This window comes from Ambystoma mexicanum, chromosome 11 (genome assembly GCF_040938575.1).
Source record: "Ambystoma mexicanum isolate Mex_15411 chromosome 11, UKY_AmexF1_1, whole genome shotgun sequence".
NCBI classification, from domain to species: Eukaryota; Metazoa; Chordata; class Amphibia; order Caudata; family Ambystomatidae; genus Ambystoma; species Ambystoma mexicanum.
The window spans coordinates 822951917-822970250 of NC_090934.1; the positions used below are offsets into that span (position 1 = coordinate 822951917).

The 18334-nt window shown below is 46.3% G+C and overlaps 6 non-coding genes across 6 annotated transcripts; all 6 read right to left on the reverse strand.

Annotated features, from left to right (window-relative positions):
* Positions 1-2264: 2264 nt before the first annotated feature.
* On the reverse strand, positions 2265-2338 carry TRNAN-GUU (transfer RNA asparagine (anticodon GUU)). Its single transcript has one exon. It is a non-coding gene; the product is annotated as a tRNA-Asn (tRNA).
* A 1788-nt stretch (positions 2339-4126) lies between these two features.
* TRNAW-CCA (transfer RNA tryptophan (anticodon CCA)) lies at positions 4127-4200 on the reverse strand. Its single transcript has one exon. It is a non-coding gene; the product is annotated as a tRNA-Trp (tRNA).
* A 313-nt stretch (positions 4201-4513) lies between these two features.
* Positions 4514-4587, reverse strand: TRNAN-GUU (transfer RNA asparagine (anticodon GUU)). Its single transcript has one exon. It is a non-coding gene; the product is annotated as a tRNA-Asn (tRNA).
* Positions 4588-6376: 1789 nt separating this feature from the next.
* On the reverse strand, positions 6377-6448 carry TRNAW-CCA (transfer RNA tryptophan (anticodon CCA)). The gene has a single exon. It is a non-coding gene; the product is annotated as a tRNA-Trp (tRNA).
* Positions 6449-8619: 2171 nt separating this feature from the next.
* TRNAW-CCA (transfer RNA tryptophan (anticodon CCA)) lies at positions 8620-8691 on the reverse strand. The gene has a single exon. It is a non-coding gene; the product is annotated as a tRNA-Trp (tRNA).
* Positions 8692-11267: 2576 nt separating this feature from the next.
* On the reverse strand, positions 11268-11341 carry TRNAN-GUU (transfer RNA asparagine (anticodon GUU)). Its single transcript has one exon. It is a non-coding gene; the product is annotated as a tRNA-Asn (tRNA).
* Between the last annotated feature and the right edge of the window lie 6993 nt (positions 11342-18334).

Genomic DNA, 18334 nt, shown 5'->3' on the forward strand with positions numbered 1-18334 from the left:
GAATTTTTGAGCCAAAATGCATCGTCCCTGGGTGGGCTTGAACCACCAACCTTTACAGCCGAACGCGCTAACCGATTGCGCCACAGAGACTCAAGCAGTGCTTACACTGGGGCCTGATTGGTGTGCTGTTTGCTTATGCTCCCCAGGCAACCTGAAAATATTTCTAAAATAGCTCTATTTCCCACAGCAAATCAGGGTATCAAGCACTTCCCTACCTCCCGTAATCCACAAACACAGGGGATTTAGTAGAGGACAGAGCCCATCAACAGTGCACCAAATGCCCTCTGTGTAGGCATAACTTGCTATGAGGAGAAAGCCACAGTTGCGCACTTGTGTTAAAAGGGGACAGTAGGCTGAACCCAGAGAACACGGGAGAAATGACTCAGGTTTACTGAGTGGAACACTCTGTGTCTTTGTGCCCAAAACAGCAGCGTCTTTTCGGTTAACAGCCGAACGCGCTAACCAATTGCGCCACAGAGACTCACTGGCATGTGTGTTCTGCCTTTGGCCTGATTGCATTGCTATTTTTTTCTGATTGGCAGAAAACCTGATTTTTTTTCTGAAAAAGGCATGCCTCTCTTAGCACTGCAGTGCATTAGACTGTTCCCTTGCTTCCCTGAGTCCCCAAATACACAACCACCTTGGGCACAATAGAAGACACATTCCAGCAGATTTAGCAAGAGTGCACCAAGGTTTCTATATGTAGGTACCTTGCTGAGAAGCAAGACCTGCAGTTGCATTCTTCTGTTAAAAGAGGGCAGCAGAGTGCACCAAGAGAACTTGGGGGAAGTAGCTTATGTTAACTACTTGCCATGCTCTTTATAGATCCCTCTGTTTGACTGGGTGAATTCTAATTTCTGGGGTAGAGTAAGCAATTTTTGGATCTAGATGCTGTGCGCAACAGGAATGCTATATACTGCACTGTACTGCTACTGAAAAGTTACCAATTTTACAGGATGTTCAGGTAAGCTTTGTTTCAGAAAACAACTTGCTAGAGGCACTAAGACAGATTACTGGGACAAAGGAAGAGGGTTTGGGGATTAGCACATCTCCTATGAAAGGTACAGTCACGCCCGAGACAACTCTGAGTGTCACCTCAAATTCTAAGAAATGCAAACTAGGGACCTACGCTTTTTATTGCCAGTGGATCTTTGTGTTTCAGACAAATGTGCACGCCTCCCAGAGCCCCTTGCAATGCACTTAGGGAAAGGGGGGAAGGTGCTGTGAAGCCCTCTCGCTGACAGAGTCTCTCTTGTCTATAATGTAACTATGAGAGAGAGAGAAATAGGCAATGCGAGAGTGAAAAAGTAAAATGGAAATGTGTCTACTGAGACCAGTATAAGGGGAAATCCTCACAATCCAGGACCGACAGTTGATTGGGAGGGCGCTTACAGGTTTCCGACACCAGACCGGTACCTGAACTCACAAACCCAAACTGCAAAGTGATGGGCATTGCCACTAGACTGCCGACCCCCTTTCGGGGCCCCAGCATATATCCTTTAGTCACACCTAGAGTTCCCAGGACACTGCAGCATTCAGCGATTACACGAAAATATTGACAGCGCTAGGAGGCCATGCAAATGGCAGAGGTATGCTTTACAAAGCCCACGTAGCGTGCACAAAACAGCACATCAGTCAGGCCCACTTGAAGAGATGGTAAAGAGGAAATACTTCTGCTGCATCCAGTAAAACATAGAGATTGGCCTGCTTTAAAGGTTGACCATGTCCTTCATGGGTGTCTGTCAATATGATACTTCCCTGCTGCAAAGCTTACATTCGAAACGCCAGAACAACCAGGCCCAGAGCACAAAGATGCAGTCAGGTTGAAATAACGAGATACTGAAGAGCAATTTTATATTTCAGAGTGGGAAAAGCAAATATGACCCCGACGTGATTTGAACACGCAACCTTCTGATCTGGAGTCATACGCCTACCATTGCGCCACGAGGTCCTTGTGGCAATCCACCTGTTGTGTCTGATGACAGAATAAAGGTAGGAGACGTACATGCACCTGCAGAGCCTCATTGCTTCTTTAGGTAGACTGGCTAGGATAGCTTCCTTCTGTGCATCAGTACACGCTGCAGCCAAACCCTTCCCATGAAGTCTTGATGTTTATGAATTGAATGGCAAGTTTTGAAAAACTAAAGCAAGCGAGAATAATTGCTTGCAGTTTATTGGATTTTTTGGACGTCAGCAGACGAGACCTGCGAGAGGTAAACAGAAGTCCATAGTTGGTCACGCTGAATTTTTGAGCCAAAATGCACCGTCCCTGGGTGGGCTTGAACCATCAACCTTTCGGTTAACAGCCGAACGCGCTAACCGATTGCGCCACAGAGACTCATGCAGTGCTTACACTGGGGCCTGATTGGTGTGCTGTTTGCTTATGCTCCCCAGGCAACCTGAAAATATTTCTAAAATAGCTCTATTTCCCACAGCAAATCAGGGTATCAAGCACTTCCCTACCTCCCGTAATCCACAAACACAGGGGATTTAGTAGAGGACAGAGCCCATCAACAGTGCACCAAATGCCCTCTGTGTAGGCATAACTTGCTATGAGGAGAAAGCCACAGTTGCGCACTTGTGTTAAAAGGGGACAGTAGGCTGAACCCAGAGAACACGGGAGAAATGACTCAGGTTTACTGAGTGGAACACTCTGTGTCTTTGTGCCCAAAACAGCAGCGTCTTTTCGGTTAACAGCCGAACGCGCTAACCAATTGCGCCACAGAGACTCACTGGCATGTGTGTTCTGCCTTTGGCCTGATTGCATTGCTATTTTTTTCTGATTGGCAGAAAACCTGAACTTTTTTCTGAAAAAGGCATGCCTCTCTTAGCACTGCAGTGCATTAGACTGCTCCCTTGCTTCCCTGAGTCCCCAAATACACAACCACCTTGGGCACAATAGAAGACACATTCCAGCAGATTTAGCAAGAGTGCACCAAGGATTCTATATTTAGGTACCTTGCTGAGAAGCAAGACCTGCAGTTGCATTCTTCTGTTAAAAGAGGGCAGCAGAGTGCACCAAGAGAACTTGGGGGAAGTAGCTTATGTTAACTACTTGCCATGCTCTTTATAGATCCCTCTGTTTGACTGGGTGAATTCTAATTTCTGGGGTAGAGTAAGCAATTTTTGGATCTAGATGCTGTGCGCAACAGGAATGCTATATACTGCACTGTACTGCTCCTGAAAAGTTACCAATTTTACAGGATGTTCAGGTAAGCTTTGTTTCAGAAAACAACTTGCTAGAGGCACTAAGACAGATTACTGGGACAAAGGAAGAGGGTTTGGGGATTAGCACATCTCCTATGAAAGGTACAGTCACGCCCGAGACAACTCTGAGTGTCACCTCAAATTCTAAGAAATGCAAACTAGGGACCTACGCTTTTTATTGCCAGTGGATCTTTGTGTTTCAGACAAACGTGCACGCCTCCCAGAGCCCCTTGCAATGCACTTAGGGAAAGGGGGGAAGGTGCTGTGAAGCCCTCTCGCTGACAATGTCTGTCTTGTCTATAATGTAACTATGAGAGAGAGAGAAATAGGCAATGCGAGAGTGAAAAAGTAAAATGGAAATGTGTCTACTGAGACCAGTATAAGGGGAAATCCTCACAATCCAGGACCGACAGTTGATTGGGAGGGCGCTTAAAGGTTTCCGACACCAGACCGGTACCTGAACTCACAAACCCAAACTGCAAAGTGATGCCCATTGCCACTAGACTGCCGACCCCCTTTCGGGGCCCCAGCATATATCCTTTAGTCACACATAGAGTTCCCAGGACAGTGCAGCATTCAGCGATTACACGAAAATATTGAAAGCGCTAGGAGGCCATGCAAATGGCAGAGGTATGCTTTACAAAGCCCACGTAGCGTGCACAAAACAGCACATCAGTCAGGCCCACTTGAAGAGATGGTAAAGAGGAAATACTTCTGCTGCATCCAGTAAAACATAGAGATTGGCCTGCTTTAAAGGTTGACCATGTCCTTCATGGGTGTCTGTCAATATGATACTTCCCTGCTGCAAAGTTTACATTCGAAACGCCAGAACAACTAGGCCCAGAGCACAAAGATGCAGTCAGGTTGAAATAACGAGATACTGAAGAGCAATTTTATATTTCAGAGTGGGAAAAGCAAATGTTACCCCGACGTGATTTGAACACGCAACCTTCTGATCTGGAGTCAGACGCGCTACCATTGCGCCACGAGGTCCTTGTGGCAATCCACCTGGTGTGTCTGATGACAGAATAGATGTAGGAGACGTACATGCACCTGCAGAGCCTCATTGCTTCTTTAAGTAGACTGGCTAGGATAGCTTCCTTCTGTGCATCAGTACACGCTGCCGCCAAACCCTTCCCATGAAGTCTTGATGTTAATCAATTGAATGGCAAGTTTTGAAAAACTAAAGCAAGTGAGAAGAATTGCTTGCAGTTTATTGGATTTTTTGGACGTCAGCAGACGAGACCTGCGAGAGGTAAACAGAAGTCCATAGTTGGTCACGCTGAATTTTTGAGCCAAAATGCACCGTCCCTGGGTGGGCTTGAACCACCAACCTTTTGGTTAACAGCCGAACGCGCTAACCGATTGCGCCACAGAGACTCATGCAGTTCTTACACAGGGGCCTGATTGGTGTGCTGTTTGCTTATGCTTCCCAGGCAACCTGAAAATATTTCTAAAATAGCTCTATTTCCCACAGCAAATCAGGGTATCAAGCACTTCCCTACCTCCCCTAATCCACAAACACAGGGGATTTAGTAGAGGACAGAGCTCATCAACAGTGCACCAAATGTCCTCTGTATAGGCATAACTTGCTATGAGGAGAAAGCCACAGTTGCGCACTTGTGTTAAAAGGGGACAGTAGGCTGAACCCAGAGAACACGGGAGAAATGACTCAGGTTTACTGAGTGGAACACTCTGTGTAATTGTGCCAAAAACAGCAGCATCTTTTCGGTTAACAGCCGAACGCGCTAACCAATTGCGCCACAGAGACTCACTGGCATGTGTGTTCTGCCTTTGGCCTGATTGCATTGCTATTTTTTTCTGATTGGCCGAAAACCTGAACTTTTTTCTGAAAAAGGCATGCCTCTCTTAGCACTGCAGTGCATTAGACTGCTCCCTTGCTTCCCTGAGTCCCCAAATACACAACCACCTTGGGCACAATAGAAGACACATTCCAGCAGATTTAGCAAGAGTGCACCAAGGATTCTATATGTAGGTACCTTGCTGAGAAGCAAGACCTGCAGTTGCATTCTTCTGTTAAAAGAGGGCAGCAGAGTGCACCAAGAGAACTTGGGGGAAGTAGCTTATGTTAACTACTTGCCATGCTCTTTATAGACCCCTCTGTTTGACTGGGTGAATTCTAATTTCTGGGGTAGAGTAAGCAATTTTTGGATCTAGATGCTGTGCGCAACAGGAATGCTATATACTGCACTGTACTGCTACTGAAAAGTTACCAATTTTACAGGATGTTCAGGTAAGCTTTGTTTCAGAAAACAACTTGCTAGAGGCACTAAGACAGATTACTGGGACAAAGGAAGAGTGTTTGGGGATTAGCACATCTCCTATGAAAGGTACAGTCAGGCCCGAGACAACTCTGAGTGTCACCTCAAATTCTAAGAAATGCAAACTAGGGACCTACGCTTTTTATTGCTAGGGGATCTTTGTGTTTCAGACAAATGTGCACGCCTCCCAGAGCCCCTTGCAATGCACTTAGGGAAAGGGGGGAAGGTGCTGTGAAGCCCTCTCGCTGACAATGTCTCTCTTGTCTATAATGTATCTATGAGAGAGAGAGAAATAGGCAATGCGAGAGTGAAAAAGTAAAATGGAAATGTGTCTACTGAGACCAGTATAAGGGGAAATCCTCACAATCCAGGACCGACAGTTGATTGGGAGGGCGCTTACAGGTTTCCGACACCAGACCGGTACCTGAACTCACAAACCCAAACTGCAAAGTGATGGGCATTGCCACTAGACTGCCGACCGCCTTTCGGGCCTCAGCATATATCCTTTAGTCACACCTAGAGTTCCCAGGACAGTGCAGCATTCAGCGATTACACGAAAATATTGACAGCGCTAGGAGGCCATGCAAATGGCAGAGGTATGCTTTACAAAGCCCACGTAGCGTGCACAAAACAGCACATCAGTCAGGCCCACTTGAAGAGATGGTAAAGAGGAAATACTTCTGCTGCATCCAGTAAAACATAGAGATTGGCCTGCTTTAAAGGTTGACCATGTACTTCATGGGTGTCTGTCAATATGATACTTCCCTGCTGCAAAGTTTACATTCGAAACGCCAGAACAACTAGGCCCAGAGCACAAAGATGCAGTCAGGTTGAAATAACGAGATACTGAAGAGCAATTTTGTATTTCAGAGTGGGGAAAGCAAATATGACCGCGACGTGATTTGAACACGCAACCTTCTGATCTGGAGTCAGACGCGCTACCATTGCGCCACGAGGTCCTTGTGGCAGTCCACCTGGGTAGTCTGATGACAGAATAAAGGTAGGAGACGTACATGGACCTGCAGAGCCTCATTGCTTCTTTAAGTAGACTGGCTAGGATAGCTTCCTTCTGTGCATCAGTACACGCTGCAGCCAAACCCTTCCCATGAAGTCTTGATGTTTATGAATTGAATGGCAAGTTTTGAAAAACTAAAGCAAGCGAGAAGAATTGCTTACAGTTTATTGGATTTTTTGGACGTCAGCAGACGAGACCTGCGAGAGGTAAACAGAAGTTCACAGTTGGTCATGCTGAATTTTTGAGCCAAAATGCATCGTCCCTGGGTGGGCTTGAACCACCAACCTTTACAGCCGAACGCGCTAACCGATTGCGCCACAGAGGCTCAAGCAGTGCTTACACTGGGGCCTGATTGGTGTGCTGTTTGCTTATGCTCCCCAGGCAACCTGAAAATATTTCTAAAATAGCTCTATTTCCCACAGCAAATCAGGGTATCAAGCACTTCCCTACCTCCCCTAATCCACAAACACAGGGGATTTAGTAGAGGACAGAGCTCATCAACAGTGCACCAAATGTCCTCTGTATAGGCATAACTTGCTATGAGGAGAAAGCCACAGTTGCGCACTTGTGTTAAAAGGGGACAGTAGGCTGAACCCAGAGAACACGGGAGAAATGACTCAGGTTTACTGAGTGGAACACTCTGTGTCTTTGTGCCAAAAACAGCAGCGTCTTTTCGGTTAACAGCCGAACACGCTAACCAATTGCGCCACAGAGACTCACTGGCATGTGTGTTCTGCCTTTGGCCTGATTGCATTGCTATTTTTTTCTGATTGGCAGAAAACCTGAACTTTTTTCTGAAAAAGGCATGCCTCTCGTAGCACTGCAGTGCATTAGATTGCTCCCTTGCTTCCCTGAGTCCCCAAATACACAACCACCTTGGGCACAATAGAAGACACATTCCAGCAGATTTAGCAAGAGTGCACCAAGGTTTCTATATGTAGGTACCTTGCTGAGAAGCAAGACCTGCAGTTGCATTCTTCTGTTAAAAGAGGGCAGCAGAGTGCACCAAGAGAACTTGGGGGAAGTAGCTTATGTTAACTACTTGCCATGCTCTTTATAGATCCCTCTGTTTGACTGGGTGAATTCTAATTTCTGGGGTAGAGTAAGCAATTTTTGGATCTAGATGCTGTGCGCAACAGGAATGCTATATACTTCACTGTACTGCTACTGAAAAGTTACCAATTTTACAGGATGTTCAGGTAAGCTTTGTTTCAGAAAACAACTTGCTAGAGGCACTAAGACAGATTACTGGGACAAAGGAAGAGGGTTTGGGGATTAGCACATCTCCTATGAAAGGTACAGTCACGCCCGAGACAACTCTGAGTGTCACCTCAAATTCTAAGAAATGCAAACTAGGGACCTACGCTTTTTATTGCCAGTGGATCTTTGTGTTTCAGACAAATGTGCACGCCTCCCAGAGCCCCATGCAATGCACTTAGGGAATTGGGGGAAGGTGCTGTGCAACCCTCTCGCTGACAATGTCTCTCTTGTCTATAATGTATCTATGAGAGAGAGAGAAATAGGCAATGCGAGAGTGAAAAAGTAAAATGGAAATGTGTCTACTGAGACCAGTATAAGGGGAAATCCTCACAATCCAGGACCGACAGTTGATTGGGAGGGCGCTTACAGGTTTCCGACACCAGACCGGTACCTGAACTCACAAACCCAAACTGCAAAGTGATGGGCATTGCCACTAGACTGCCGACCCCCTTTCGGGGCCCCAGCATAGATCCTTTAGTCACACCTAGATTTCCCAGGACAGTGCAGCATTCAGCGATTACACGAAAATATTGACAGCGCTAGGAGGCCATGCAAATGGCAGAGGTATGCTTTACAAAGCCCACGTAGCGTGCACAAAACAGCACATCAGTCAGGCCCACTTGAAGAGATGGTAAAGAGGAAATACTTCTGCTGCATCCAGTAAAACATAGAGATTGGCCTGCTTTGAAGGTTGACCATGTCCTTCATGGGTGTCTGTCAATATGATACTTCCCTGCTGCAAAGTTTACATTCGAAACGCCAGAACAACTAGGCCCAGAGCACAAAGATGCAGTCAGGTTGAAATAACGAGATACTGAAGAGCAATTTTATATTTCAGAGTGGGAAAAGCAAATATTACCCCGACGTGATTTGAACACGCAACCTTCTGATCTGGAGTCAGACGCGCTACCATTGCGCCACGAGGTCCTTGTGGCAATCCACCTGGTGTGTCTGATGACATAATAAAGGTAGGAGACGTACATGCACCTGCAGAGCCTCATTGCTTCTTTAAGTAGACTGGCTAGGATAGCTTCCTTCTGTGCATCAGCACACGCTGCAGCCAAACCCTTCCCATGAAGTCTTGATGTTTATGAATTGAATGGCAAGTTTTGAAAAACTAAAGCAAGCGAGAAGAATTGCTTGCAGTTTATTGGATTTTTTGGACGTCAGCAGACGAGACCTGCGAGAGGTAAACAGAAGTCCATAGTTGGTCACGCTGAATTTTTGAGCCAAAATGCACCGTCCCTGGGTGGGCTTGAACCACCAACCTTGAACCACCAACCTTTCGGTTAACAGCCGAACGCGCTAACCGATTGCGCCACAAAGACTCATGCAATTTCTTACACAGGGGCCTGATTGGTGTGCTGTTTGCTTATGCTTCCCAGGCAACCTGAAAATATTTCTAAAATAGCTCTATTTCCCACAGCAAATCAGGGTATCAAGCACTTCCCTACCTCCCCTAATCCACAAACACAGGGGATTTAGTAGAGGACAGAGCCTATCAACAGTGCACCAAATGCCCTCTGTGTAGGCATAACTTGCTATGAGGAGAAAGCCACAGTTGCGCACTTGTGTTAAAAGGGGACAGTAGGCTGAACCCAGAGAACACGGGAGAAATGACTCAGGTTTACTGAGTGGAACACTCTGTGTCTTTGTGCCAAAAACAGCAGCGTCTTTTCGGTTAACAGCCGAACGCGCTAACCAATTGCGCCACAGAGACTCACTGGCATGTGTGTTCTGCCTTTGGCCTGATTGCATTGCTATTTTTTTCTGATTGGCAGAAAACCTGAACTTTTTTCTGAAAAAGGCATGCCTCTCTTAGCACTGCAGTGCATTAGACTGCTCCCTTGCTTCCCTGAGTCCCCAAATACACAACCACCTTGGGCACAATAGAAGACACATTCCAGCAGATTTAGCAAGAGTGCACCAAGGATTCTATATGTAGGTACCTTGCTGAGAAGCAAGACCTGCAGTTGCATTCTTCTGTTAAAAGAGGGCAGCAGAGTGCACCAAGAGAACTTGGGGGAAGTAGCTTATGTTAACTACTTGCCATGCTCTTTATAGATCCCTCTGTTTGACTGGGTGAATTCTAATTTCTGGGGTAGAGTAAGCAATTTTTGGATCTAGATGCTGTGCGCAACAGGAATGCTATATACTGCACTGTACTGCTACTGAAAAGTTACCAATTTTACAGGATGTTCAGGTAAGCTTTGTTTCAGAAAACAACTTGCTAGAGGCACTAAGACAGATTACTGGGACAAAGGAAGAGGGTTTGGGGATTAGCACATCTCCTATGAAAGGTACAGTCACGCCCGAGACAACTCTGAGTGTCACCTCAAATTCTAAGAAATGCAAACTAGGGTCCTACGCCTTTTATTGCCAGTGGATCTTTGTGTTTCAGACAAATGTGCACGCCTCCCAGAGCCCCTTGCAATGCACTTAGGGAAAGGGGGGAAGGTGCTGTGAAGCCCTCTCGCTGACAATGTCTCTCTTGTCTATAATGTAACTATGAGAGAGAGAGAAATAGGCAATGCGAGAGTGAAAAAGTAAAATGGAAATGTGTCTACTGAGACCAGTATAAGGGGAAATCCTCACAATCCAGGACCGACAGTTGATTGGGAGGGCGCTTACAGGTTTCCGACACCAGACCGGTACCTGAACTCACAAACCCAAACTGCAAAGTGATACCCATTGCCACTAGACTGCCGACCCCCTTTCGGGGCCCCAAAATATATCCTTTAGTCACACCTAGAGTTCCCAGGACAGTGCAGCATTCAGTGATTACACGAAAATATTGACAGCGCTAGGAGGCCATGCAAATGGCAGAGGTATGCTTTACAAAGCCCACGTAGCGTGCACAAAACAGCACATCAGTCAGGCCCACTTGAAGAGATGGTAAAGAGGAAATACTTCTGCTGCATCGAGTAAAACATAGAGATTGGCCTGCTTTAAAGGTTGACCATGTCCTTCATGGGGGTCTGTCAATATGATACTTCCCTGCTGCAAAGTTTACATTCGATACGCCAGAACAACTGGGCCCAGAGCGCAAAGATGCAGTCAGGTTGAAATAACGAGATACTGAAGAGCAATTTTATATTTCAGAGTGGGAAAAGCAAATATGCCCCCGACGTGATTTGAACACGAAACCTTCTGATCTTGAGTCAGACGCGCTACCATTGCGCCACGAGGTCCTTGTGGCAATCCACCTGCTGTGTCTGATGACAGAATAAAGGTAGGAGACGTACATGGACCTGCAGAGCCTCATTGCTTCTTTAGGTAGACTGGCTAGGATAGCTTCCTTCTGTGCATCAGTACACGCTGCAGCCAAACCCTTCCCATGAAGTCTTAAAGTTTATGAATTGAATGGCAAGTTTTGAAAAACTAAAGCAAGCGAGAAGAATTGCTTGCAGTTTATTGGATTTTTGGACGTCAGCAGACGAGACCTGCGAGAGGTAAACAGAAGTCCATAGTTGGTCACGCTGAATTTTTGAGCCAAAATGCACCGTCCCTGGGTGGGCTTGAACCACCAACCTTTCGGTTAACAGCCGAACGCGCTAACCGATTGCGCCACAGAGACTCATGCAGTTCTTACACAGGGGCCTGATTGGTGTGCTGTTTGCTTATGCTTCCCAGGCAACCTGAAAATATTTCTAAAATAGCTCTATTTCCCACAGCAAATCAGGGTATCAAGCACTTCCCTACCTCCCCTAATCCACAAACACAGGGGATTTAGTAGAGGACAGAGCCCATCAACAGTGCACCAAATGCCCTCTGTGTAGGCATAACTTGCTGTCGGGGGGAAATTCTGCCGGGGTCGGCCGGGCCGTCCGCAGACCTCCGGGCAGGGAGGCCCCAACTCCTCCCGTGTATATCTCGGATCGAGACAGAGTATGAGGCACACACAAGGAGCAAGGCAACTTCTGCTGTTTATTATGCAAACGGCAGGGATGGGTCAAGGAGCGTACGCGTTCGTCCTGACACACACACAATCGTGGGGCTCGCAGGCCCTTTTTACTGTAATATGACGCGCTACTTGCGTCACTTCAGAAAGTTAACAAAAAACCTATCGCCACTCTTAATTGGTTGCTCGAGTGGTAGGGTTAGTATAGTACACACCTAGAGAATGATATTAGTGGTCAAGGTGTAGTCAGGTGGTATATCTGGGTTGTCCCTATAATTAGATACATAAGAATTGTTACATGAAGACCCCTGAGGATTGGCTAATGTTACTGACGTCTGAGATAAGAGCCCCATGTTCTGATTGGTGCATCCGTGAGCTCCCCAGCCTGGGACCACCGTTGTTCCCAGCTCTCGGTGTACCTGTGTTTGCAACAATGTTTCAATATGGGTACGTGCAGACAATGTGAGGATTTATTCATAGGTGGAAGGCTGACCGCTCCCACTGTAGCAGATGTCCATTGAGCCTTTCAAGTGTATCGGCCTATGTCTCGTAGCGAGGGACCCAGACGCCTTTCTCCTCCTGGGCTTTGGCATCTCGTCAGGTTCGGCTTGGTCACGTGAGGCGGGACCGTGTTTGAGGCAGAATTCTGCACAATTAATATTGCTTTTCCACTGTGTGTCTGGTTTAATTTGTAGATATGACTTTAACGTTGGTACGCGGAGTGCGAGGTTGCAACATCGTGCCTTTGATGATTTGTTCTTGGATGTGGGTTTGCAACATTGCGACCTTGGCTGGTTGCTCCACCAGGCTCATTCTGCGGGATCAGCAACCTGACTTTTGCTTTGTTAATGTCCACGGGAACTCTTGCCTGAGGCCTACTTGGCCTGGTGTATAAGTGATCCATTTCGGGCATGGGTGCTTTAGGTTATAGTGGCATATATTTCCATGACCAGTATCGTGTTTCTATTATACCTCTCATGGTGGTAACGGGTTTCAAGAGAAGCGTGAGCAAGCGGCGTTATAGATGAGTTCATGATGCATCTTGCGTTTCTGCATTCTGAAAGCCTATGTAAAAATAATAAAGATGCACGTCCGTGAGTATGCCTGTCGCCTACGTCAGAGCACTGAGTATGTTCTTCGTGTATATTGGTGTGGAAATGTTAGGCGTGTATATTTGTACTGATGTGCTTCCCGTTGTCTAGGTCGTCATGGCATCTCTAACGACGTGTGGTTTTTAGTCTAGCTGATCCGAGCCGCAGGTGTCGGCATGGCCAGTGCGGGCTGCTGGGCAAACAGGTGGACACATCCGTATGTTCCTGTACCAGGGTACCTGGTCGTCTGGTAACTGGACAAACTCTTCTCGCGGCGGGTGTCTGGGCCGTGACCCTCTAGGCCAAGCGCGAGAGGTGAAGGACGGGAGTCTGGTCTTCCATTCTCCCACTTCAGTCCCCCCTCTGGTCGACTTGTCGACCACAAACATATCCTTCTCGTTATCTCCTCTTACCCTCCATATCTTAGTTATCCCTCCGAGATGTCCATAATGGTTTACATGATCTTCAAACGACCAATACATGTATTCACATGTTCCTCCAGGAGTACAGTATACCCATCTTCCTATGTAGCTCCTGGGGTTCCTTGGGTTCTCGATCTTCACTGATGGTGGATCTAGATGATTGGTGATTATTTGTGTGCGCAGCTTCTCCCTCTCTTGTATTATCACCCCTGTATGCTGACCATCATCTGCTGGCATCAAGGGGTGCATTCCCACCATTTCCAGCAACTCGTCAGCCGTGCGTGCCTTCCGGGCTTTCCAAAATCTAATTATGATCAGAGTAGCTCCAGCCAAAATAGTACACCCCACTATTATTTTCAGTCCATCTGACAGCCAAGATGGCATCCATGACCATAATAGTGAAAACCAGCTCTTATCCTTGTTTACACCGTTACTCTCGTCCATCATTTTAGAGTGCATCTGGGCCAATTGTGAAACTGCTTCTGTCAGTGTACCATTGTCGGCATCGTTGGCAGGTATGAACGTGCAGCAAGATTGTCCTATCTTTGCACAAACTCCTCCTTCCATTGCTGTGAGAAGGTCCAGTACATATCTGTTCTGTAATGCTACCATCCTTACAGCTCTCAGCTCCTCTTTAATTGCGTTGAACCCATTTACTGTTGAATTGATGGTCATCATTAGTTCCCATCTGGTTATTTGGAGCCATTTTGCGTTTGCGTATGCCTGCAGTCCCGGATGTATTATTGAGGAGAAAAACATTGCTGCTCTGCTGAATAGTCTGTGTTCTGGCGGTATTGACGTTAGTTCCGTTTCCGACCTTCCCCACAGGTAATTTCCTGTCAGTGGCTCTCCTTGTCGTTTTCTCCTATTTAGGACAGTATCTTCGCTGTTGGTCTTGTTCTCTTGCTCCTTCTGGAGTGGTGCAGATCTCTTTCGTCTCTTATCCCCTTCATCCATTTTAGGAAATTTCGCCACATTGACATGCTTCTTAGGTACCACTAGTGATGGTACATTGACGTGTACCATTGTGCACACACCATTCCACAGGGGAGGCAGTGTATGATATGCCTTTTCTCCACAGGCCCAATAATGGTCCATTATTACTGCTGTTCCCGCACCCCCCTCAGGTAACTCCATCACACTTGCACAATTGGTGTTATATCCTACGTCCACCTCTCCTTTATGCTGGTAGCATACTTTGGGCGCAGTCAATGGTAATATTGTTATTGGGTCTTCATCCTCTTCTACCCACGTGAGCATTGGTACGTACTTGATCCACGTCGTCCAACATCGATGATTGTGTGTCTCGATGGTTGAGATAGTTTCTTTTGTTACCATGTTGCTGCCAATTACTCCTATCTCCCAGCTGTTGTCCAGATACACCTTTCCTGTTATCGTCAGTAGCGGCCTTTCCCAGCATCCTTGTTTACCCGGAACTTCAGTGGCGTACCAATCACATGGTAGGTACTGCAGTGTTACCTTCTTTGTTTCTCCTTTTGCAGGGCCACTTGTTATGTACCTGAATGCTTCAGCATGTAAACTGGTCTTGTGATAACTCAGATAGGTCTTGAGGAAGTTGTTTTCATATGGGTATGAGTCTCGCGTTTTCCATGTCATGTGCACTACTGTTCCTTGAAATCTTCCTTTCGTTTGGAACAGGGCCAAATATATTATGCACTGTGCTGTTTTTTCATCTATTTCTGTGGCAACAAATGTTCGTGAAGCGCTCATGGCGTATGGTATTAATGAGCAAACGTAACAGCTGTCCTCAGTTGTCTGCTTACCAATGCGGGTCATGTGCTGGTACCATATGTTGTTTGTGACGTGTGCTGAATCTTGTACATAATTATCAATACCTTTATTGTCTGAGTATGTGCTGCGTTTAACTCTATTTTGCTTGGGTGCAATGTTACTATTACCACCTGACGTAACACCTGTTGCAGCAGAGGGCGGGGGTATATTAAGTTTGGGTGCAGCAATAAAATCAATAGCATAGCTGTACTGCCAGACAAAGGCAGCCAAGAATCCGGTGATCATAAAAATCCCTATTATTTTTATTACATATGCTAATTTCACCGGCATTTTGCTCTTACCTTGCTGCAGTCCTGGCAGCTTATTCTTGCGACGTTACAGTTGCCCGCCTAATAATTCTCAAAAGTGCTCGTTATTAAATGTTAGTTTTAAGCTCTCCCTATCAAGTAGTCATTCAGTGCCCAGGCGAAGAGCTGCTCCCACGCTACTCTAAGTGATGGGTCTCTTAAGACCGGCAAGTATGGGTGGAGGTGGGGCATGTGATATTCTATGGCCAGGAGGAAGGCTGTGTAGTAGACACGTACCCTTCTCCTTTTTAAGTATGTTGGCCTCTTTATTTCGTATACGAACTGGTGTGACAATTCTTCTGGGTAGTTATCGTCTGGCAGCACCATCTACACCTGCACACTGAATTTGTTAATTAGCTTTCTTAACAATACAATATTACGCAGTTCCTGTATGTGCGAGAGAAAAAAGAGAACATTCACGTGTTTACATGTGTATTAGTGCAAGCATGTCCTTTAGTTTTAGTTACAACTGTACTTAGCAGTCAATGGGGGGGGGGTTTGTGCTCAAATGGCGGAAGTATTTTTACTCTTTGAGCGAGTGATCATGGGGTGGGCAGTATGGGGATCACCCCCTTCTTCGTCAGTTATTGTCTCCGAGGGAACAATTGGGTCGTTGTCTGTGGTGGAACTTTCTTCCGCTGTAGGGGATGTGGTTGTTGTTCTTCCAATGGACCTGTCGTTGGCGCTGGGGCGGGTCTGCAGTTTGTAGATCTTTACGTCATGTAGGTGGTTCCAGGCACGTTTATCCTTTAGTTTTACTGCTCTTGTTGATACGTCCTCTACCAGATGGGGGCCAGTGAACCTCTTCTGGTTCCACTTCCTATTGAAATTGCGAAGTAGTACGTGGTCACCTTTGGCAAGTTTGCACAAGTTCTCCTTTCCCAATTCTGTATTTTCGTCTTTTTCTTGGTTGCTGGTAGACCCGCCCCGTATGCGCTCGAGCTGTTGAGACACAAACACGACACTAGTAATCAAAGAAGACACATATTGATACATTTCATCACCTAACACATTCGCTGAACTTTCGTGGTCGGTGAATGCCCTTGACGTTGGTGTTAGGGGAAGGCGCATTTGGCGTCCAGTAACCACTTCGTGAGGGGTGAGGTGGTGGTCGGACCCTGGCCTGTTTCTAAGTTCAAACAATGCTAACGGAAGGCAATACAACCAACTTTTCTTTGTTGTTTGTTGTATTTTAGCAATTGCCTCCTTCAATAAGCCATTCAGGCGTTCACATACACCATTAGCCTGTGGGTGGTATGCACATGCAAATTTGTGTTTAATGTTCAGCAGGGATGTGATATGCTGGAACATTTCGTTTGCGAAATGGGGGCCGTTGTCTGATCTTAACACCTCGCACACTCCCCACCTGGGGAAGACCTCCCTTACTATGAATTTGGCTGCTCTAAACGCATCAGGGTGTGAACAGGGCCCTGCTTCAATCCACCTAGAAAATGGGCATACTACTACAATCATATACCTATTACCTTGACATATGTTGATCATATCAACATAGTCAATGTGAAGGTGCCGAAAAGGTCCTTCTGGCCGGGGTATAGTACCTCTTATCACTTTTAAAGTATGACCGGCCGTAAACTGTTGACATGTGAGGCAATTACTGATAAAATTTGACACATGAGAGGTTAACTCGGGACAAAACCAATCTTCTCTAATTCGTGCTGCAATTATTTCCTTGCCTGTATGGGCAGGGTGATGTAATTGGCTCAGGGCGGTATTTAACAGTGCCAACGGTATTACAACTTTCCCAGTGCCACCCTGGCGCCATAGTGCGTCAGTTGGTGACATTGTGCATCCTCTTTTCACCCATACTTCTTTTTCGGCCATTGGTGCAGCCGCTTGTAGTTCCATAATCTGTGTGGCTGGGAGATGGGTGTACCCTTCTCTTATTAACATCTCCCTAGCTATTCCCCTCCCTCTCCCTTTCTGTGAGTCTGTGGGGTTCCATATCTCACCAAAATATGCAGCATATTTCGCATGTGCGTCTGCTGCTGCATTTCCTTTTGAGACGTAGTCTTCTCCATTGGTGTGTGCGGTGCATTTTACTAGGGCTAGTTCTTGGGGGTCGTTTATTACTTCAATTAGTTCAGCCAACAAGAGGGCATGTTGTACTGGAGTGCCATCAGCTCTCCTAAACCCTCTTCTTCTCCATTTTGATAGCCCTGAGTGGACAGTGGATGTAACATATGCACTGTCGGAATATATAGTTACTCTTTTATTAAAACTTTCCCTTAATGCCAATATTAGTGCAACGAGTTCCGCGGCTTGAGCAGAGTAATGCTGTGGTAATTGTACACACTTCATAGCCACACACACCGGCGCCTCCATCATTTTTACTACTGCTGCCCCAGTCCTTCGTATCCCATCTCCTTGATCAATAGTTGATGACCCATCAATAAACAAAAGCTCACCTCCCTCTAGTGCGTTTTCTTCAACTTTCCTAGTACATGAGTACATTTCAGTTACTTGGGTGCAGTCGTGGGCGTAATCGCCCTCTTCAATTACTTCTGCTAGGAACCTTGCAGGGTTAACTGTGCTACATCTAACAATTGCTAGTTCAGCTTTAGACAAAATAATCTCATAACCTGATGCCCTCTGTGTTGTTAGTGTGGACTTAGGTTTATTCAATATCGCAAATAATGCATGTTCCACAAATAGTGTAGTTGGACACCCCATAGTTATTGCTGATGCCTTTTCTACTGCAAAAGCAGCTGCAGCAAGACCTTGTTCACAAGAGAAGTGGCCTAACATTATAGGGTCTAAGTGACCGCTGTACAATGCTACTGGTTTATAGCCCATGCTAGTTTTTTGGGCCAACACTGCTTTCATCACTGCTGAGTCGCAATGTGAAAATATAAAGAAGCGCCGCTCATAGTCTGGGGATGCCAGTACTGGAGCAGTTGATATCGCGTCCTTTAATTCGTCAAATGCCTCCCTCATTTCCATGGTCCATCCCAACTTTTTCTCCCCTTTATTTGCTTCCTTCAAACCCTCAAGCAGGGGTCCTATGTATGAGCTATAATCAAATACCCATGCTCTACA